The following is a 23,611-nucleotide window of genomic DNA, read 5'->3' on the forward strand; positions in this document are numbered from 1 at the left end:
CTGCCCCATCCCAGCTCAGAACCTGGCTATATGCAAATCAGTCTGTCCCTGGCCCAGTGCATCATGGGAACAGGGCAGACTAAACTACCAAGCCAATTCTTCACCAGAAAGGAGACAAGCTACCGGGGACCGGTTTCTGGCATTTCAGCCTTCTTCGGCCCGGCTTGCTTGAATCCTGATGGAGCAGTGAGAAAGGGACTCATGTCTGAGTATACCCTGCCACACCTATAGTGGCCAAAAACGATTTACAAAAAGGGGGTGGTGATGAACAGAGTGTCGGAGTTAAACAGACCACTCTTACCCAGTCCAAAGATCAGGGCTTGATCCATCACCGTTATTTATCTCACTGCCCCATCCCAGCTCAGAACCTGGCTATATGCAAATCAGTCTGTCCCTGGCCCAGTGCATCATGGGAACAGGGCAGACTAAACTACCAAGCCAATTCTTCACCAGAAAGGAGACAAGCTACCGGGGACCGGTTTCTGGCATTTCAGCCTTCTTCGGCCCGGCTTGCTTGAATCCTGATGGAGCAGTGAGAAAGGGACTCATGTCTGAGTATACCCTGCCACACCTATAGTGGCCAAAAACGATTTACAAAAAGGGGGTGGTGATGAACAGAGTGTCTGAGTTAAACAGACCACTCTTACCCAGTCCAAAGATCAGGGCTTGATCCATCACCGTTATTTATCTCACTGCCCCATCCCAGCTCAGAACCTGGCTATATGCAAATCAGTCTGTCCCTGGCCCAGTGCATCATGGGAACAGGGCAGACTAAACTACCAAGCCAATTCTTCACCACAATGATACATGAAAGACTGGGTGTATCCGCAACGACTGGGGTAAACACACCTTCACGTTCACTGGTCCAATACACTTGGAAATCCGATAGGGGCCCATGAATTTGGGATGAAACACACTGTTCTTACGAAATCGCATGTTTCTTGTGGATATCCAGACGAAGTCTCCAGTACGGTACAGTGGCCCTGGCCTTCTCTTCCTGTCAGCCGTAGCCTTGTACCTTTTCTTGGCTTCTATCAGGACAGCCTTTGAGCGCATCAATGCGCCCTTAATGCGTGCTACCCTGTCCGCCGTGGCGGGAATCCTGTCTTCTTTGAGAAGATGGAGAAATGGCAAGAACCTGGGATGCTGACCATAGTTGCTGTAGAACGGAGATGACTGAGTGGAGCTGTGAGTGGCGTTGTTGTATGCTATCTCCGCTACCCATAGCAAGTCAACCCATTCCTCTTTACCCTGGTCCACAAAACATTGCAGATACTGCTTGAGCGTTTGGTTCAGTTTGAGGGTGGTAGCTGGTGGACAGGGCGGTTTTGACGTGCAGCGCCGTGCACCATGTTTTCCAGAACTGTGCCGTGAATTGCGACCCCCGGTCTGACACTATCACCCCTGGCAATCCATGTAGACGTACCACATTCTTCAGGAGTAGTGACGCCAATTCACCGGCTGTAGGGACTCTTTTGCAGGGGATGAAGTGTCCCATCTTCGTCAAATAGTCCACAACCACCAGGATCACTGTCATCCCTTGGTCTACTGGTAGACCCACCACGAAGTCCAGTGATATGTTATCCCACGGTCTATCCGGGTTCGGAAGTGGATGGAGTAGCCCCTGGGGTCGGCCGTAGTCGGCCTTCATGGTAGCACGCGTAGGACACGCCTGTCCCCACCTCCTGACATCCACTCTCATGGTGGGCCACCAGAAATGCCGCCCCATGCTAGCCATCGTTTTTTCGAAGCCCAAATGACCAGCACATGGAGAGTCATGGCACCAGACGAATGCTTGTTTCCTTAATCTAGGCGTGGGTATCAGCAGGCACCTGCCTTTCAGGGGTATCCCATCCTTCACCTGCCAGTCTTTGTGACTGAGGAGCCACCTTTGCCACGCAAATGAACGGATCCCTCTCTGGATTCCCCTCAGGAATGTATCCGGCTGGATAACTCCTAATACCATCTGAGGGGGAATGATGGAATGTTCGGCAATAGGCATCGGCTCTTTAACAGCAGACTGGCGCAACAGGGCGTCCGCCTTCCGGTTTTCCGTCCCAGGCCAATACGTGATGTGGAAGTTGAACCCTGCAAAGAATATCATCCACCTCGACTGCCTGGGAGAAAGGTGTCTTGCGGCCGTCATGAACTGTAGGTTCCTATGGTCCGTATACACCGAAACCACATGCCTCGCCCCCTTCAACCAATGCCTCCATTCGGTGAAGGCGTCCTTAATAGCGAGAAGCTCTTTCTCTGCTATGTGGTAGTTGCGTTCGGCGTCGTTAAGTTTACGGGACATGTACGCAACAGGATGAAGCACCCCCGTGTCCTGATTACGTTGGGACAGGATAGCCCCCAGCGCCACATCCGACGCGTCCGCTTCCACCACGTAGGGGAGATCCGGATCAGGGTGAGCCAACACCGGTGCCTTACCAAAGGCGCTTTTCTGGGCCTCAAAGGCTGCGTTCGCTTCCGGGGACCAGATGAACTCCTTGGACTTCCTCAGCAGCTGTGTGATTGGGGCCACCAACCCTGAAAATCCATCTATAAACCGCCTGTAAAAGTTGGCGAAGCCAATGAAACTTTGGACGTCTTTCACTCCTTGAGGCACCGGCCACTCTTTCACTGCCTTGATTTTGCGCTCTGCCATCTCCTGTCCATCCGGACTCAGCATCACCCCGAGGAATTCCACAGAAGTGACGTGGAAATCGCACTTGCTGAGTTTGCAAAATAGCATATTCTCCCTCAGCTTTTGGAGTACTGTTTTGACGTGGTGTACGTGCTCCTCCACATTGGACGAATAGATGAGGATGTCATCTATATATACTACTACGTATATATCCAGCACCTCTCGAAATACCTCATTCAGAAAGTACTGAAAGGCTGCAGGGGCGTTGCACAGGCCGAACGGCATGACGAGATACTCAAAAAGGCCGAACCTGGTCTTAAAGGCGGTCTTCCACTCGTCCCCGTCTCTCATGCGCACGAGATGGTATGCCTCCTTTAGATCCAACTTAGTGTAGATACGAGCTTTCTTGACCAGCTCCAAAAGAACACTGATGAGAGGCAAAGGGTACCGGTTCTTGATGGTTATCGCATTTAACGCCCTAAAGTCCACACAGGCTCTCAGCTCCCCGTTGGTCTTTGGGATGAAGAAGAGTGGTGAGGCGGCCGGGGACTTGGACGGACGGATGAATCCTAGTTTGAGGAGTTTATCCAGGTACCCCCGGAGATGCACGTTTTCTGGTTCCGTCAGGGCATACAGCCTGCCACTGGGAACGCTTGCCCCTGGCACCAGGTCGATCTGGCAGTCAAACAGTCTATGCGGCGGGAGCACCTCTGCCTTGACTTCATCGAAGACGTCCTCGAAACTGCGATAGTGTAGAGGGAGTGCCACATCTTTCTCAGCCGCTGTAGCCACCGTCTGTCTCCCGCTCTCTTCTGCGTCACGGGATTCTGATCGCATTCCACAATGCAGTGTGCAATATGGTGACGTCATTTCGATGCGATGCGTTGGCCAATCCACAGAGGGGTTGTGCTTCTGTAGCCACGGCAATCCCAATATGACACCATATTGGGGTGCTCTGATGATGTTAAAATCAATTTGTTCCAAATGGTTCCTTCCATATCTCACCGGAAGAACGCCTGTGTGCTGCCCGATGGGCCCCGTCACCAATCACCTCCCGTCTACAGCATAGACGTCTTCGGGTACATCTTTGGGAAGAAGCACTAGCCCTAGCCTGCACGCCTCGATGTAGTCCATAAACATGCCTGTGGCCCCTGAATCCACCATGGCTACAACGGGTATCCACTGGTCGTGCACTCCCACGTGCACCGTGAGAAATAGGTGTCGTTGTCCTTTCGTGACAGAGTTGGATAGTGAAGGGATGGATGCGTGACTCCGAGATGCCCCTTCATTGGTCTGGGAGTCCTCTAGTTTTCCGCCGGTACATCCACCACTGCTGTTACCGACCGGTTGGCCCAATAACGTGAGGTCTTCGGTTTGGCAGGGCATTCACGTACGTAGTGGCCTTTTTTGCCACAATATAGGCACAATCCTTGTTTACGGCGTGACTCTTTCTCCGTGGCTGTGAGACTCGCTCGTATTGCGCTAATGTCCATGGGTTCTCCCTTGGATGCGGTTGAGGTTTCGGGACTTCCCACCGTCACATATGATGGAAGGGCTCTTCCTTTTCTCCCATGATCCCCCTTTCTTTCGTTAAGCCTATGTTCCAACCGCAATACCAGGTTGATAAGGCCTTCACATGTCTTGGGTTGAGGGTCTATATGAGCCACGGCATCCTTGAGCTCATCGCACAGCCCTTGATGAAAGAGCGCCGTTTGTTTAGCAATAGGCCACTTGGTTTCCGCAACCAACCTACGGAACGCGTTGAGATACTGTACCAGGTCGTTGGATCCCTGTCTCAACTCGAGCATTTCACGGACCGCCGTGTACGAGTCTGCCCTTCGGTCGAATACCTTCAGGAATTCTTCGCGGAAAGCACCCCAGTCACATAAGATGGGGTCGTCCCTGCTCACCAGAGGTACGGCCCACTGTGCCGCGTTTCCAGCCAAATAGGAAATAAGGAAAGCCACCCGGGCCTGACTCGTGGGGAACGCCTTTGGTTTGCAGGACAGATGTAGCGCCACTTGTGTGAGGAATACCTGCACCGTGTTGGGGTCCCCACTGTATCTCTCCGGTGTTGCCAAGGGTATGGCAACCAGCATCTCCACTACTACCGCAGGGTTTTGGTTCGAGAGGGAGGTGCTGGGCGTGAGCGGGTCCATCTGTATAGCATCCAGTCTGGCTTTTACATCGGCAGTTTCTTGCCTAGAGGCTGCCAATTCAACTTGCATGGCAGCTAAAGCAGCCAGCACGTCATCAAGTGTTGCCATGTCTGTTTATCGACCAGGAGACAGTTAATGTTATAAGGTCGGATATTTTGTAACGTCCTGAACGTCTCAGGATCGTTAACAGACACGATAAGGAGGACGCAACCACTTGTGTACGGTTAGTTATTTTAATAAAGGGAAAAATAATACAATAAATAAACAAAAGATATAGTCACTGGAATCCTCCAGTCTTTTACGTTACCAACCCACAGCACGGATGGTCCTAACCGTCCTCGGCAAATACGCCGGTCCCGGCGTATGCCAACAGAGGGCAGATATGCAATGGCCGAAAATGCCAATCGGTGTGTTGTGAGGGGTACGAAGAGTGAAGGGGAGAACAGAGGAGTCAGGGAAACACCCAGCCGGGGTCTCTACCTGAAGGGAGCAGCCGCTCAACCTCTTCCTCGTACTGCACCGGGACGCGAAGTCACCTCCTGGTGCTGCGTCACCGATGCCCAAATCAAAGTATGGTAAAGGGATCGAGAGCAGCCGCTCGATCCATCCTGTGGACTTCCTAGACTGTAACGCGGCAAACACCTCCCGGTGTGCGTTACAGCGGGTAGTCCCTGTATCTCGGGTCGGGCTGGGAGCTACGGCTCCTACCAGCGCAAGTACCAAGGCGCCTAGACTCAGCCGAGTCAAGGCGAAGCTCAATGGTTGTCCGGTAGAGCTTCCGGGTCAGGAACAGGTTACGCTTGGCAAGACACGGCCCAGGGAGTAACGACTCGACCTACCTCCGTTCTTGCCTGACTGGAGTACCACTCCGGAACGCTGCTCTTCACGAAGCAGGCATGTCGGTGGAAACACAATATCCGACAGTGTTCTTCCTCCAGGTTCCTCCTTTTATAGGGCGTGTTTCCTTGAGTTATGTAACGGCTCTCCCGTTTACATAACATTTTACTCGCTAAACATTCTGGGATTCGTAGTCCGTGTTTTCTGGTGCTGGTTTACCCCTTCCTGACGGGAATTCTTGACAGTTCTAATGTCCTCCCTCACTTTCTTGTTCTGGGCTATTGAGAGAGAAGTTAATATGGCTCTCAAGAAATCTTTATATGTATCCCAGACTATGTGTGGGGGTGCAGAGTTTGTATTAAATAGGAAGAATTTGATTGTATTTTTTTTCAGCCTATCAATGAATAAAGGCTCTAAGAGTATTGAGCGATTTAGTGTCCATCTGACAAGAGGACGGCTGAATGATCAGATAGATGTTCTGGGACATGACTAACTTTAGTCGTGTTTTCGCTAGTGGAGAGATCTATCAGGAAATAAATCGATGCTAGATCAATGTCCAGATTTTGTATTATGGAAGGTAAAGTTCCCTCCTGATGTCCCAGAATTATATCTCTTCACCCCCCATATGTCAAGAAGTCCTATATCTAACATCAGTTGTTTCAGAATCTTTCATGTGCTCTGTGTGGCCCCTGCTGCTCTCTTGGATGTTGAATCGTGCCTAGGATCTAAAACTATGTTGAAATCCCCCCATTATAATAGGATCTTTAATGTCAATTAAGTGGAGGAACAAAGCTTGTAAAGAGGCTGGATCATCAGAGTTAGGGCCAAAATAACCCACAAATGTTACCCACCAAGAGCTATTGATTTTTGCCCTGGCATTTGCCTACTTACCATGTGGATCCATGGTAACATTACCTAAAATTGCTTGTGCTGTTTTACATACCATATTATAACGGCAACGCACCTATCTGGTCCTATCCAGGCACCCAGGCATGCACTTGTAATCCCCCTACGAAAATCTGGGATATTAAAGTGGGGACAACTAATTGTGAGCAATGAGTTGATCTCATGGCAGTGCCTTTCTACAGTTTCAATATAACTCTGTATCAAAGTTCTGGTGAATGCGATCCGCACAAGGCCCACACTGCGGAAAGAAGTAGCAGCATGGTATTGGTTGATAATTCAGACCGGGGTGGACACACAGAACCCATTCACAGAAATCTGGAAGAAGGACCTGCCAGGCGAAGACCTCAAAACATTAGGGCAAGTATCTATGTCTCTTTTGTGGTCATATGTAAAAGCTGCGCCGTTAAAGAGAAACCACCTTTTTACTGTCCATAAGGCATACTGGACGCCACGGAAAATGTCTAAGACGGGGAATGGAGAGACAAAGAAGTGCCAAAATTAAATGAGAACAACGTGAATGAGTTCTATATGTTTTGGCAGTGTCCTTCAATCCAGTCCTTTTGGCAAAACGTGGGTAAAATAATTTCTGAAATTATGGATCAAGAAATTGGGTTGACCGGATCTTCAGTCATTTTTGGCATAATGTGTATACACTAAAAGAGGGGGGACGGGGAGCTCAAATAAGAAACTAGAAAAGTAAAGTGAGGTCCAGTGCCCTTGCTCCCAAGGTCAAATGTGTCAACACAAATAGGGTCGAAAGTTCCTCAAGGGGAGTATGCCTAAAAGTAGGATGCTCCAAACGAAAGAGTAGAGAGATAGAGAAAAGTGGACGGATCCAAGATAGCGGAGTGAGGATCTGCACTAGCAGCTCGCCTGGAGCTCCTCTCCCCACTCTTTACGGAGCTGCACAAACGATGCGATAGCCACACTGAAAATTACAACTGAAAATCTCCACGCTCGCTCGCAGAAAAGGAGCGGATATTACCCATAGGAAAAGAAGCATCTTCAAACTCTACTAAGTCGGTATCCCTGCGTGGCGTGTCACCGCTGGTAACATCTACGACATTGACGGCAACAGTAGCGGTAGCAGCACCTTTGATCTTACCGACCTCGGCTACCCCAGGAAACACCTCACGGGAGAGCACCTCTGCCGCCTCCGCTGCTGATAAGGAAGGAGAGTAAAAGAAAAGGAAAAGCAAAACCTGCCCTTTCTGGTGAACCCACGGAGATTACAGCAGTTCCTAATACGCTGGGGGGACAACGACAGGAGAGCGGAGACACCGCAAAGCAGGTACAGAGACTTCCTAATCTATCCTTAAACGAGCATGTTAAAAAATCTGGGCAGGGTGCTGGCAAAATCGTAGCAAAAAATAACTTGACGACAGCAAGAGAGGGGGCAGCTGGGGGAGATTCAACAAACGCAACTCAGGTCATAGCGAGTGGGAAAGCAAACGCTACAGCCGGGGGACAAGACACTAACATGACAGCGACGCTTACAACTGCGGAAGAGGGTAACTCTGAGCGGCCAACGACTAAGGAATTAAACGCTTCAAAAGAGGTCGAAACCCCAGACAGGCCATGCCCTAATCTGAGCGTAGATAACCAGACTGTTTCTGGAGAGGAGAGTGTTGACATTACGGGTTTATCACCCCCCACAGATCCAGGAATTACTGCCCCTATAGCTGAGGCAATGGACGGTGGGCTAGCGGCGGAGCTCACGGATCTGACCGAACAAGGCTCTTATGAAGACTTTGATGCAGAAACAGAGGATGAAACGGGAGAGAAAGGGGATAAGGATGATAACTTTGGTAACTCTGGTAATGCAACAAAAACACAAGTTAAAAAAGGGCGCAAACAGAAAAATAAATCTAGGGCAAAGAAATGTGGCAAGGCTGGTCCTTTGTTAAATAGATCCATTTCTAGCAACAGCCAAATATCGATAAAGGCTTTACAGGACAAAAGCCCATTGAGAAGATGGATTGAAGCGAAAGGCTTAGTAAAAAACATGACACAGACTATCAGGCAAGCCCTACAGAACTTCTATCTAACAAAAACGCTCTGAGCAATACAATCGGCTCTGATAATTTAGAAAGCTGCTCCCCAACCATCCCACCCAATTCATCCAATTCATCATCTAATATATTATCGGATAATCCACCTGAGCAAGCACTATCTATGACGCATGAGTCTATCGCAGATTCACCTATAACAGAAGTTGAGATGTTTCAACCCCAAGTACTTTCTACGGATAGAGCATCTGCAATCACTGTCGCTCTCCCCACCTTCTCTTGAGGACCCCTCTTATGAATCCTCACCTCCCTATATCACTTTGGAGACAAACAAGCATATAACTGCCTCTAAAGAGAAACTAAACCAAAGACAAGAGTCAATTGAATCACCTCCACTAAATATAATACTACAGCTACTAGGCAACCAACGGGCTGAGGCCCAGGAACATTACCTACAACTGAGAGAAGATAATAGTAAAGTACAATCATCTTTACAAGAACTTGCCACTAAGTTTGGAGGAATCTCACAGGACATTGCGGAACTACAACAACGGATGGTTGTGTTGGAAGAAACAACCACAAAAACAACATTCGCAGCTGACAAGCATGAAACACAGCTTGCGACACTCCAACAAAAAATTGAAGATTTGGAGAATCGTCAGAGACGCTCAAATCTAAGACTTTATGGCATACCGGAGGGAGCAGAAGGATCTGACCCGAGGGCTTATCTAGTGGACCTGTTTCAGAAAGCTTTTCCTGACCTAGCTGACTGGGACTGGGATTCACAAATTCAGCGAACACACCGCCTTCCTTTGGTACAGAGAAACAAGGGGAATAAATTCCCACGTCCTTTTTTAGTTTTTTAAGGAAATTTTCTGCTGCGCCAGGCTATTTGGCAGAGAGCTCGTCCTCATACCCCTGTAGCCATTGGTAAGATTTCAATTTTTGCTCGCTCTGATCTTAGCAAAGAAACAATGGACAGACGATGGCTGCTACGCAAATTAATAGACCCAATCAAGTCTAGTGGAGGCCAGGCTTTTCTTCAAGAACCAGCACGCCTTAAAGTAATAAAAGAGGGACGTACTCATTTTTTTACGGATGTAAAAGAAGCAGAAGCGTACTTAGCAGATATCGGCGCTGGCACGAGCAAGACTAAGACTAAGACCTAATACAAATTAAGACATTGGCCTAATAGGAAGACTTATTCCTATTAGAAATCTTTATATGCAAGCAACTCTGGCTCTGGCTCTAACTTTAGGCTATATGCATCACCATGCATTAGTCAAATATCAAGTTTACTTTTTATGCATTTGTTTATAGACTGTTTAAGTAAAAAAGTAAAGAGAGGGTGGGGGTCTCTGAACGCGACCTGCCAGGTAGGCTGCCCTTCCAGCGGCAGCAGATGCAGAGGGACGGCTCTTCCCCGGCCGGGGAAAGAGCTAGGGGGGAGGAGAGTGGAGGGGGGGCTTTCTCCGCACAATGGGGGGCTAAGTGGGGGAGGGTAAAACCAGGGAAAATCGTTTACAGGCTGAGGGGGCGGACTTATATAAAGATACTGGAATTTTGTTTGCATATTAATGGTACTCGAAGTATGTTATATACGAGGATAGGTGGATACCACGGACAATACTTTGACCAATCTGAGATAAGTTTAAAATGTAAGGCTTCTATCTTTCTTTTTTCTTCTTTTTCTCTTTTTCTTTTTAGATGTATGAAATAAAGTGCTTAGCCTGGAATGCAGCAGGGTTAAATAGTAAGAGCAAAAGGTGTTTGATAAAAGAAGAATTGAAAATGCATAACCCCCATGTTGCCCTCTTATCTGAAACACATATTGCGGGGAAGGATAAAAAACTACTCAACCAATTGGGATACGATATTATTACTTGCTCTACTTATGGGCAATCTATAAGAGGAGTTGCTATTCTTAAGGATAGACGATTTAGGGCTGAGACAATACAAACATCTTGTGGTAAAGACGGCAGATGGGCAATAGCTCAGATTATCTTTGAGAATGCTAAATATGTTCTATGTGTGGTCTATGGCTGTAATACAGATGACCCCACTATTTTTGACCAATTGAATATCAAACTTTTAGATTGGGCGGGAGAACTTATTATTATGGGGGATTTTAATTGTATTATGGACTATAGAATAGATATAACTAGACTTGGCAGCCATCAAAGGATGCATAAAACCAGGGCTTCTATTCTTGACTTATGTCATATACATAATATCAAAGATGCTTGGCGACACTTATACGCAAGCAAACCAGGGTACACTTATTATTCCGCACCCCACAAACTATGTTCAAGGCTAGACATGGCATTGATAAGCGACAACTTATTGAAAATAAGCTCCATGATTTTATGCCCACGTATTTCTTCTGATCACAATGCTATAATGTTGATATTCAAAACAACAAACATTAGAGCTACTCCTAGGCCATTTTCTTTTCCCAGACAATTAATCTCAGACACATGCTATATGACTCAACTAAAGTTGCATCTTATAGAATTTATAAACATAAACACAAATTCAGCCTCACCCGCTATAGTATGGGACGCCTGTAAGGCTAGCATCAGGGGCTTTACTCAGGCTTATGTGATCAGACAAAATTTAGAACTAAAAAGAAACAATGATTTATTGATGTCAAAAATAACAACTAAAGAGGAACTACTGTCATCAGCTCTTCAGTCTCACCTACCAACGAGCATAGAAATTGGTCTTAAACTTTGCTCACTCAAAAACGAAACCAAGACCAAATTTATCAAAAAAAGCTTAAACAACTTACACAAATATAAAATAACACAATATGAAGGGGGGGATAAAATCGGGAAAATCTTGGCTTATAAAACCGCCGAGGATAGAGCAAACGCTACAATCACAAGCATACGGGGGGCTGGAAATAAAATCTATACTCAACCACAAGATATTTTAGAACAATTCACCGATTTTTACAGAACCTTATATACTCCAGAAGCGGCGCCTAGCCTAGACGACATACAGAAATATATTGAAGACTATACTATAGATACTCAGAACATTCCAGAGATAGACTCATTATCTGATGAGATAACAATGGCTGAATTACACCAAGCCATAGCTCTATTGCCTGCAGGAAAAGCGGCAGGGGAAGACACTATACCCTTAGAAGTATACAAGCTATGTTTAAAAGAGCTTGAACAACCCCTGCTGAAAGTCATTCAATCCGTAGGTCCTGATGGAAAAACACCTAAATCTTGGAATAGGGCAAAAATAATATTTTTTTTGAAGAAGGACAAACCGAAGGAAGGGAGAGGGTCTTATCGCCCTATCTCTCTGATAAATAAAGATGCAAAAATGTTTGCTAAAATCTTAGCATTAGGATTGGCTCCTATCATGCCCCAGATCATCAACCCACAACAACACGGTTTTATAACTGGGAGAGACACTACCATACATGTTATTATGGCTATAACAGCATTTGACGTAGCAGAGACAGAAACCACCTGTGGTATCTTGGTGATGTCACAGCTGGAATCTGGAACACGGGACGTCCCAGATTCCAGTTGAGACAGTTAGACCCAGGCTTTTATGTATAGACAACTTGTTAGCTTATCTTAAATAAAGCTATACATCTGAATCAAATTCATTGGAGGACCTTACTTCATTTCACTGGCGACGATTGGAGAAAACCGAACATCAAAGCCTGGAGTCCTGCAGTGTGCAGATCGTGGAATCCATTCCTCTGGTACATCATCTCGTCGTGAAGGGCAATTCGGAGTGTAGATATTGCTTCCTAAACACTCCTCGTGAAAACCCCGTGTTCGAGTCAAAGACGGTGAGAGACTCTTACAATTTCGAAGTTTTTCCCATTATCGGCGTTTTGCGCATTCAGTGCGCATGCACGAGAACGCATGACGTCATCGCGCTAATACGCGGCGGCCATTTTGAATTGGGAAGAAAGAATATCCCAATAATAAATCGTGGCGGCCATTTTGAATTGGGAAAAAGCTGACGCAACGTCGTGGCCATTTTGAATATAAAAAAAACGGGAATGAACATAAACATCAGCGTTCATAACTAAAACTGGTTTAAAACTTGGGAAATTATTCTTTTTGCTCAACGATCTCCATTTTAATGAAAATTTAGCAAAAACGAAGCAAATTGTTTCTTTTGGTGAAACTTTTAAAAAAAAACCTTGGCAAATCGTTTTCTTTGCTTGATACTTTATAAAAATATGTCAGCAACCTGCATTCACAACAAAAACTTGGTATGTTAAATCCTTTACATAAATCAATTTGCAGCATTGGTTTTAAATGACATTGGTTTTAAATATACTTCACATGCCAAGTTCTATTTATTTTCTCTATATTATTTGCTAGTTTTACCTGTAATCATATATTCCTGCGAACTGTTGTGTATATCATTTAAACACAAATATGAAGAGTTTAACTGCGCCTGCAGCTTTTCTGTCTTCTCCTGGGGAACCAATTTTAGAATGGAAACGTTGGAAGGAAGGATTCATTGCGTATTTGGAAGCTATTGGTGGTGATGACTATACAGACAAACGTAAACTTGCTATTTTGAAACATTGTCTAGGTGCAGAAGGAAGAGACATTTTAAAGCACCTTCCACCAATTGGTAATCAAACCGATGATGAACAAGATGTGTATTTAGAAGCTATCAAACAATTAGACAAACGTTTCATTAAAAAAATTAATTAAGTTGTTTTACGTCACAAATTTCTCAGTAGGGGTCAACTCGCCAACGAGTCTATTGATTCATTCATGAACGACTTGAGAATTCTTGCATCAAAATGTAACTATTCTACATTTCATGATCAAATGCTTCGGGATCAAATGGTGCATAAAATGGCTGATGTCAAACTTCAAGCTAAATTACTGGATGCGGAGGATTTGACTCTTGACAAAGCCTTGGATATAGCTCATAAATTTGAAGACATGAAGTTGGGTTTGAAAGAATTAGCCGAACAAAAAGTGTCTGAAGTTAATGTAATAAAAAAAAGCAATGCGGATGAATCTACTACAAGTAAAGTAAAGTACAAAAGTCAGTTCTCTCAGTCAAAAGATTATATATGTTTCAAATGTGGAATTCCAGGTCATTTATCAAATGACAAAAAGTGTCCTGCTATAGGGCAAGTATGTAGATACTGTAGATTGAAAGGACATTACACCAGAATGTGCAGAAACAAGAACAGATTTAAGAACACAAATTCTGATCGGAGAAGTGGAAACCATGAAAATATAAGAGAAATTAATTCTGATGATGATGAATATCTTTTGACTGTGTATGAAATTAATACTGATCCGAAAGTTGCACCCTACTGTACTGTGAAAATTGGTGACATTGATATAAATATAATGGCTGACTCTGGGGCTAAGCATACTCTCATTGGGGAAGAGTGGTTAAAAGAGTTTCCTAACATTTCTTTATCTTCTCCTGACATTAGATTACTTGGTTATGGAAAAAAACCATTGATATATTAGGATTTTTTGTTACCACTTTAAATTTTAAAGGAAAAACAATTACTTCTAAAGTCTATGTAGCGAAGGATGGTTCATGTCTTTTAGGTTGGCCTCAACAAAGAGAGTTAATGATTATGTTGGATCCTAATCATCCTGACCAAGTGTTAGGGTATTCTGATCTAATTTTACATATAGAGAGCGATCCAGCTGCGGAATGGGAAAGAAGGTTTCCTAGTGTATTTTCTTCGTCTAAACTAGGTTTACTAAAAGATTTTGTACATAAAATCATTCTCAAGCAAAATGTAATTCCCAAAGTTCATAAAGTGAGGAATGTTCCTTTACATCTTAGAGAAGCTGTTAAATCTGAAATTCAAAGACTATGTGACTTAGATATCATAGAGGAGATAGAATCTTCAGAATGGCTATCTCCAGTGGTAGTAGCTCACAAGCCCAAAGGCAAAGTTAGGTTATGTGTCGACTTAAGGGACCTGAACAACTGTGTGTGGGTTGATAGACATCCATTACCCAACATTAATTAGATGTTTACTAAATTAAAAGGTGCATCCATTTTTTCGACCCTTGACTTATCTAATGCCTACCATCAGTTTGCGTTGCATGAAGAAAGCAAACATCTCACTTCCTTTATTACGTCTGAAGGTGCTTTTAGATATAAAAGAATGCCCTTCGGCTTAATATCTGCATCATCAGTTTTCCAAAGAGTCATGCACAATTTATTTAAAGATGCTAAAAATGTGCTATACTTTCAGGATGATATCTTGGTTTTTGCTGCTGATTCATCTGAGCACACAAATATTTTACACACGGTTCTTTGTATTTTACATGACAATGGTCTAACACTTACCAAGGAGAAATATAAATTTGGGGTTTCATCTGTTGATTATTTGGGGCATTCAATTGACAAAAATGGCATTTCTCCAAAGTAAAATTTGATTAGGGCCATTGAATCTGCTCCTGATCCTGAGAATAAGGATCAGCTTAGATCCTTTTTAGGACTTGCAGAATATTATGCGAAATGTATACCTTTGTTTTCTGACAAGACTGTACATGTGAGAAATCTCATGAAAAAAAACTCATCATTTTTGTGGGATGATAATTGCATAAAAGAATTTGGTGAACTCAAAAAATGTATTTCTGCTGCTCCTGCGTTAGCTACATTTAACACTGCGTATAGTTCTATAATTGTAGCAGATGCTAGAAATGTAGGCATAGGGGCGGTGTTAATGCAAGATCAAAAAGGTCATTTGGTTAACATTGGTTTTGCATCCAGACCATTAAGGGGAGCAGAATTTAAATACTCCACATTAGAAAAGGAAACACTTGCATGCTGGTGGGGAATTGAATATTTCCGAAAATATGTTTATGGTACCATCTTCAAGGTAAGATCAGATCATCGCCCCATGGTTGATCTATTCACAACAAAGGGGTGTGGTAAAGGTACATCTAGGATTGCACGATGGCAATATAAGTTGCAAGATTTTCATTTTAAAATTGAATATCTTCCAGGGATTAGAAATGTTTTAGCAGACTGTTTATCGAGATTACCTGTCCCTGATGACAATGTGGTTGAAGAGGATAATGATTTGGATAATGTAATTTCAATATGTGAGGTGTCTAAAGGTTGCATTCAGGAAAATGAGTGGAGATTGTCTTGTGATAATGATTTAATCTTGAAGAAGGTGACTGAATATGTAAAATCATCTTGGCCTAGGAAGGCTGATTTAACTGAAGATATGCTTCCTTTCTTTCGGGTTGCACATGAGTTGTCTCTGAAGAATGAACTTTTAGTTAGGGGGTTGCAATTAATAGTACCATGCAATTTGCAACAAGTCATTTTAGAAATGGCTCATGAAGGGCATCCAGGAATGTCAAGTATGAAAAAGAAAATCAGGAGCGAATTTTGGTGGCCAGCCATGGATAAATCAATAGAACGTAAAGTTAGAGATTGCATGGAGTGTTGCCTGAGTGATAAATCCCAGAAAACTATAACTCATGAACATCTTCCAGTGTCAAGGCCTTATCGTGCATGGCAATCCATTTCTTTGGATATTGCAGGTCCTTTGTGTTTAAACAAGAATTCGGTCTATGCCATCATTCTTGTTGATCAGATGTCTCAGTGGCCTGAAGTAAAAATTGGACCTAGCGTGACTTCTAAGGTAGTTATACAATTTTAAACGAAATTTTTGAGAAAGAAGGTTTTCCTGAATCTATCACTAGTGACAATGGGGTACAATTTGTTTCTTTGGAAATAAAAGAGTTTTTTCAACGTCATGGGATTATTCACAAACGTGCTTCTGTTTATTACCCACAAAGTAATGGTATTGTTGAAAGGTGGATTAGGGTTTTCAAAGAAGGTTTACAATTGGCAGTGTCTCATGGGAAGGATTGTAAACAGACTTTGAGCGAAATATTGTGGTGCTACAGAAATACTCCTAGAAGTATGTATGATCCAACTCCTTTTGAAAAAATGAGAGGTAGGAAATGCATTTCCAACATGTATCAATCCTGGATGAAAGACCTGTTTTTTGAGGAGAAGGACAAGAGGGATAGAGTTGTTCTGAGTGGAAATGTGAAAAACTGTGGTAATGTGAAAAACCCTCTTATCAATGTCAAGGACTGGGTTAGAGTTAAAAAAGGTAGGTTTGTTAAATCCGGTGAATCTAAATTTTCTAATCCTTTGAAAGTTCTTCGAGTTGGGCGTCAGGTTGTGGAATTATCTGATGGTAATGTCTGGAACATGTCCAAAATTGGCAAAATTCCACAATGGCTATGGCCTGATGTAAAGTCTGATGATTCTATTTCTCACAGGTTCTCCAGATCTGTCAATAACAGTAAGAATTGGAGAAAGTTCACCAATACTTGTGATGATTCTTTTTCCGATCAAATTGTGCAAAGATATCGTCAACGTCCTGCATAGTTCAAGGATTATTATGTGGATTACTGATCATCGTCTGTTTATACCAAATGTTGTGTAATTTCTTTTCCTATGCGTTTCATGTTCTCTGTTAATCTATTTTCGATTATACTGTTCTTTTATTTTTGTTAACATTGTTGAATTGCTACGAAGTAAAATGTGTGGTATCTTGGTGATGTCACAGCTGGAATCTGGAACACGGGACGTCCCAGATTCCAGTTGAGACAGTTAGACCCATGCTTTTATGTATAGACAACTTGTTAGCTTATCCTAAATAAAGCTATACATCTGAATCAAATTCATTGGAGGACCTTACTTCATTTCACCACCCCACTCGGTTTGATCTTATTAGACGCTGAAAAAGCCTTCGACCGAGTGGGGTGGGACTTTCTCTGGTGCGTACTGTCTAAAATAGGGTTCGGGGGCCAATTTTTGAGGTGCATACAAGCACTGTATGATAAACCAACCGCTTATACTAGCTATGGGGGGCTGGCATCCTCAGATTTTTTGATCCAACGAGGAACCCGCCAGGGCTGCCCCTTATCGCCTCTTTTATTTGCACTTTCATTGGAGCCTTTTTTGTTTGCCCTTCAATCTCAAACTCAGATTGTACCCTTTAGATCAGGACTACAAGAGTTAAAAATAACAGCATACGCCGACGACATAGCGGTCTATACAGAAGATGTCGTCGAGGCACAAAAGGGAATAATATTAGAGGCAGGAAAATATGGTAAGGTAGCGGGCTATAAATTAAATTTACAAAAAACGCAAATAGTAGCTAACTATACCCCATCTGTGGCAGTGCCTGAGATCTGCAACATTGCTACTTACCTTGGGGTCAGAATAACGGCCAAAGTACAAGAAATTAACAATATAAATTATAACGAACTGATCAAATCCACTAGTTTATTATTAAAAAAATGGCACAGATTACCCCAGAATCTAATTGGCAGAATTAACTTAATAAAGATGAAGGTATTGCCCAAATACGTATACTTATTCCGATCTATACCATTAGCGTTAAATAATCAATTCTTCAAGAAACTCGATGGAGTACTCAGCAGCTTTATTTGGGGGTACAAAAAAGCAAGAAGATCACTAAATTTTATGAAAAACGACACGCATGAAGGAGGGCTCAATTTTCCTGACTTTAAATTATATTTTTGGTCTGCCTTTGTTAATCGTCTCCGCTCTTTACTTAACGAAGGAAGGGTTCTGTTCTTCCATTCTTTTATGTTGAAATCTGATTCAAACTTGTTTCTGTTTAGAACCAATGACCCTAACTACTATAAAAGGGTTAAATTTAAGACCGCAAGAGACATAACAAAGATATGGGGCAATATTCTTTCCTTTTGTAACACTAATTTTTTCCACTCAAAGCTTCCGCTATGGGGTAATCCGGGCCTTCCAAGCATTTTTAATGATAATACTACTCGTGGATGGTTTAGATCAGGAATTACCGCTCTATGGGGCTTATACGGCACACAAGGTTTTCTGGATTTCAACACTCTTAAACTACTATATGACTTACCTGAAAACATGAGATACAAATATCTACAGATACATGATTATTTGATTAATAAAAAACAAATCTTGGAGGTCACCGAATGTGATATTTGGACCTGCCTACACTCATTAAAAAACAAGTCTGTAATAAGTGAAGCATATAGACTTCTTATTGACTTTAAATCAAATGATTGTACTAAGCTGGCCGATAAATGGAGTAGAATATTGGGATCAAATATAACTTCCAAACAGATAAAGAGCTCCCTGATAAACATTAACAAACGAGTACGGTCATCTAGCCTAAGACTCCAACAATTTAGAACAACTTGTATGCTATACTACACCCCTGAAAGAATTTCTAAATGGTCCCATAACAACACCTACAGCGACCGCACAAAATGCCCCAAATGCTCTACCGAAGCATCTGATCTGGTACACATGTTGTTCTTGTGTCCTAGTCTCAAGGTTTTTTGGTGCTATATCGAAAAAGTTTTGAATATGAAACAGATTCAGCTACCTACGTTTACGGCTACATCTGTCCTATTAGACACCTACCCAGTTTCATCTCCACATGCTGCATTGACCACAGTACTTATGTCTTGTGCCAAGTTAACTTTGGCTAGAGCCTGGACCAGCTCAGAAACACCTACGGTCTGGGATTGCTGGGCACTAGTAACTGAAATACACTCAATGGAATTAGCTTTAGAAAACGTCAGGGTTATACGAGCATTGAAAAAGCATGAAAAAAACTGGGGAACTTTTGTAGAACGATGATGCCCTATTCTATTTTTGTTCAGGATTTAAGGAAGGAAAGGATTTTGATATTTGTCATCTGTTGGATACTATAATTTGTTTGACCGCTAAAGAGAAACTGCCTTAACTCTTTTGCTTTTATTCTTTATTCTTTTCCTTTTTCTGACCTACTTGCTTTGGCATATGCTTTATATGAAAATATTTATTTATGTATTATGCTTTAATATACTTTTTCCTTGTCAGCCTGTTAACAATAAAAAATATTTAAAAAAAAAGAGATAGAGAAAAGTGTAAGGGAATGGTTTTGCTCTTGTTCTGGATTTCCAGGTGGAATTGTAAGATATGCGTGGAGTGAAGTGAGTGCTTCTCCTTGGTAATCTAGTGCCCTCAAACACCTTACGATCACCCTAGATCATCATTGGGCATTGCTCCTCGTGTGGGCGGCGCTGCAGTCCCTCACAGGCCTCACAAGGGGGCTCTTTGGCGGAGATCCTTTGTTGGAGATGCTGCAATTGTGCAAGGGGGTAAGTGGGCCTAGCAAAAATTAGTAGTGATAGTGAGGAAGTTAAAATAACCGTACAGTACCCTCAATCTAGTTTAATTCAGGGGTCTGGTGGGTTAGTTAAAAGGGGGTGGTCCCTGGGCAATCCCTATGTAACAAATAATAGGGGCGATTGTCTAACTAAACGCTGCTCTCAGGGTAAGTGCTCAGGGAAGGAGAGAGACCTGCTCCTTTCCGACGCAGAGCTTGCCGTGGGTAGGAGTCAGAGACGCCCGCTGAGGGAGACAACTGTGAGTATCGGTACGGGGACGTTTTGTCCTCGCGCTCGCCACAAACACCGCCCCCCTCCAGAGAATGCATTTTACATGCGGCTCACTTATCTATTGGAGGCACTTGGTGCCACGATGATCACCACTAGGAATAACATCACTGCCATGTCAAATTCCTTTTTTTAAAGAGGGCTAAGAATCAATCTGACAACGGATCACCGTTTTGTGACACCGATCTTGTTTCCGCAGTGCTCCCTCGCTTAACAGGCAAGCCGACGTCGATGGGGCCCAGACCATAGACTGATTGGGTATGTTGCCATTAGTTTAAATACGACCTGCACATCTTCATTATGCCTGCTCCACGCCATTGCTAGGCTGCGTCATCCACTGTATTCGCAGGCGTTTTTCCAACATGTGTGGTACACTATTAATGAGTTGAATGCGCACATTGATGTTAATACGCTGAGAGAGTGACCACACGCCTGAGCTTGACTCATCATAATGAGGCACCTCGTACCACAATCTATCAGGGTTTGTTATTTACTCCATCCTCATACATCTATGTACCTGTGGTAATTAGTCACGATTTATTTAACATTTTACCATGTCCGTAGGCAACATTGCAGCTTACCTAGTCCCTGTCTGCACGCACTTTGGTTTTACATGTACTTATGCCAGACCAGACCAGGCGTTATGTAGATCTTTTTTAACACGAGACCAACCAGATTAATCTTATAGTTGTTCTATGGATTGCATACATGCCAAATGCATGCTGCTAGATGTATGCTCTATGATCCATGCAACTCGGATAAAGGGCCGAGTAACTACAACTTTGCAGTACGGCAAGACATTGTTGTTTCATTACAGTTATGTATACTTCACAGCCGGTTTTGCTCTTTTGCTTATAAGACTTTCTCTTCACAGGTTGGGTTATGGTACCATTAGTGACCGTACTAGTCAGCGATAAGACGCTGTTCACCTTGACGACGAAGGTACAGTGGGTACACGGGCAATAGGCCTGGCACCTGCAACAACAAACCTAGATTGTTTTTTGTACATCATATGGTCCTGAAGAAGCGCGATTGGATCCACTAGGGACCACTAGACGTGCGAAACATGTCGACTGAATAATTTGTTTATCCCCACTTGAGCACTTACCCTGAGAGCAGCGTTTAGTTAGACAATCGCCCCTATTATTTGTTACATAGGGATTCTCCAGGGACCACCCCCTTTTAACTAACCTACCAGACCCCTGAATTAAACTAGATTGAGGGTACTGTACGGTTATTTTAACTTCCTCACTATCACTACTAATTTTTGCTAGGCCCCCTTGCCCCCTTGCACAACTGCGGCAGCTCCAACAAAAGATCTCCGCCAAAGAGCCCCCTTGTGGGGCCCGTGAGGGACTGCAGCGCCGCCCACACGAGGAGCAATGCCCAATGATGATCTAGGGCGATCGTAAGATGTCTGAGAGCACTAGGTTACCAAGGAGAAGCACTCACTTCACTCCATGCATATCTTACAATTCCACCTGGAAATCCAGAACAAGAGCAAAACCATTCCCTTACACTTTTCTCTATCTCTCTACTCTTTCGTTTCGAGCATCCTACTTTTAGGCATACTCCCCTTGAGTAAATTTCGACCCTATTTGTGTTGACACATTTTTGGCATAATCCCAGGCGGGGTGGATAATCACATTTTTTTCAAAATTCAGAAGGCTCTCTTTTTTGTTTTGATCCTCTTGGCCTGAAGGGAGTTGTGTGTTAAATGGATCCTCCCTTCTCCCCCCACTGAAATTTAATGTATTGGTTCAATACAGAGAATTTCACAACTTGATCCTGTAAATAAGCAGGTTAAGAAAACAACATTTTGGGATCTTTGGGACACTTCGCATGAATCTATATCTTTAGTTTCTCCTACTGAACATAGCTTTCACACAAAAATTCTGCTGCCCCTTTTTGGGTGTTTTCGCATATTTAAATCTTACTATACTTGTCGTTGCCTTTTGTTTCTTATGTTGTGTGGGGTTTACTATTTCCTTCCTATCGCTCTTTTTTATTTATTTATTTATTTATGTATTTGTATCGCGCCTGAATCAGCCCCGAAGGGGTATCTCCGCGCGTAGCTTCTGGAAGGGTATTAGGAACAGCCAAGGACATGAGACTGCAAAATAACAGGAGAAGTCATTAGTCTTGTGTGAAAAGGTATGTTTTTAACTTCTTTCTAAAGGAGAGAAGATTAGGGGTGTGTCTCAGCTGTGGGGGCAGAGAGTTCCATAGCATGGGGCCTTTAAGTGAGATGGCCCGTCCTCCCTGTCTTGCTCTCGTCACCCTAGGGACCTGTAGCAACATAGTGCTGCTAGAACGCAGGACACGTCCAGGTGAGTAAGGGACAAATATGTCTCTTAAGTATTTAGGGCCAGACCCGTAAATACATTTGTGCATTATACAGCATAGTTTAAAGTTGACGCGTTGTCTCACCGGGAGCCAATGAAGTTGAGAGAGGAGTGGACGTGAAGGAGTTCGGGGCAAGGCATTCAAGATGAGTCTTGCTGCGGTGTTTTGTACCACCTGCAGTCTGCCCAGTTGTTCATGATTGGCAGAGATGAGGAGTCCATTGCAATAGTCTATCCGACCTATGACCAATGCTTGTACCAACGTCTTCCTGTGGATGTGAGGCAGGAAGGGGAAAATGCGTCGTAATAGCCCAATTACTCGGAAACAAGTGACCGTAACTTGGTTGACATGATCTTTTAGTATCAATGCTTGGTCTAGGCGCACTCCCAGATTTTTGACAGTCTGTTTTGGTACAGGGACAGGTCCTAGTTCAAGTGGCCACCAGTCGGGGGACCATAGCAGGGTGGCCCCTCCAAACAAGATGACTTCGGTTTTGGTCACATTGCATTGGAGGAAGTTATGGGCCATCCAATCTGCCACGGCTCTCATACCATTTTGAAAAGATTGTATTACTGTCGGTGTGAGAGTTTGGAAGGGATACAGCAACTGGGTGTCATCAGCGTAGGAGATTGGGGAGAACCCGTGAGATCTTATGATGTCAGCCAAGGGGGCCACATATACGTTAAATAACGTGGGGCTTAAGCAAGAGCCCTGAGGCACTCCCTTGGTGAGCTTCCTACAGATGGATTTGTGGGAGCCTAATTTGACACCTTGTTGACGGTCCGCAAGAAAGCTTTCTAGCCATGCCATGCCATTTAAGCAAGAAACCAAGTTGTGTGCTCAATGATCCAATTATTATCAACTTGCTGTACAGGCTGCTACGGTGGCGGCTTAGTTTATCTCAATGCACTAGCTTGTAGAAGAACTGGTGCCATGGTCATTCCAGGAGGCTTACTTTTACGATTGATCCCGGGGTAATAACTTACCCATCCTCTGGTGTGGAGTGAGCAGGGTCTTTTTGCATCTTACTGGTTTGACTAAGTCTAATCTTCTTGAAATCAGAGCATCATTTGTTGAATGACGACAAAAACAAAACAAATAAAAAAGCACACTGGCTGCCTGCACAAAATGGCCACCAGCTACATGGTCAGTCACTCACAACAATGACAAGCAGGAGGTCTGGAAAACAATTAACTCAAGCAGGCCTATAGGGACACAAACTTTCCAAAATGACCCCTGGCCACA

This window comes from Lissotriton vulgaris, chromosome 2_2 (genome assembly GCF_964263255.1).
Source record: "Lissotriton vulgaris chromosome 2_2, aLisVul1.2, whole genome shotgun sequence".
NCBI lineage: Eukaryota > Metazoa > Chordata > Amphibia > Caudata > Salamandridae > Lissotriton > Lissotriton vulgaris.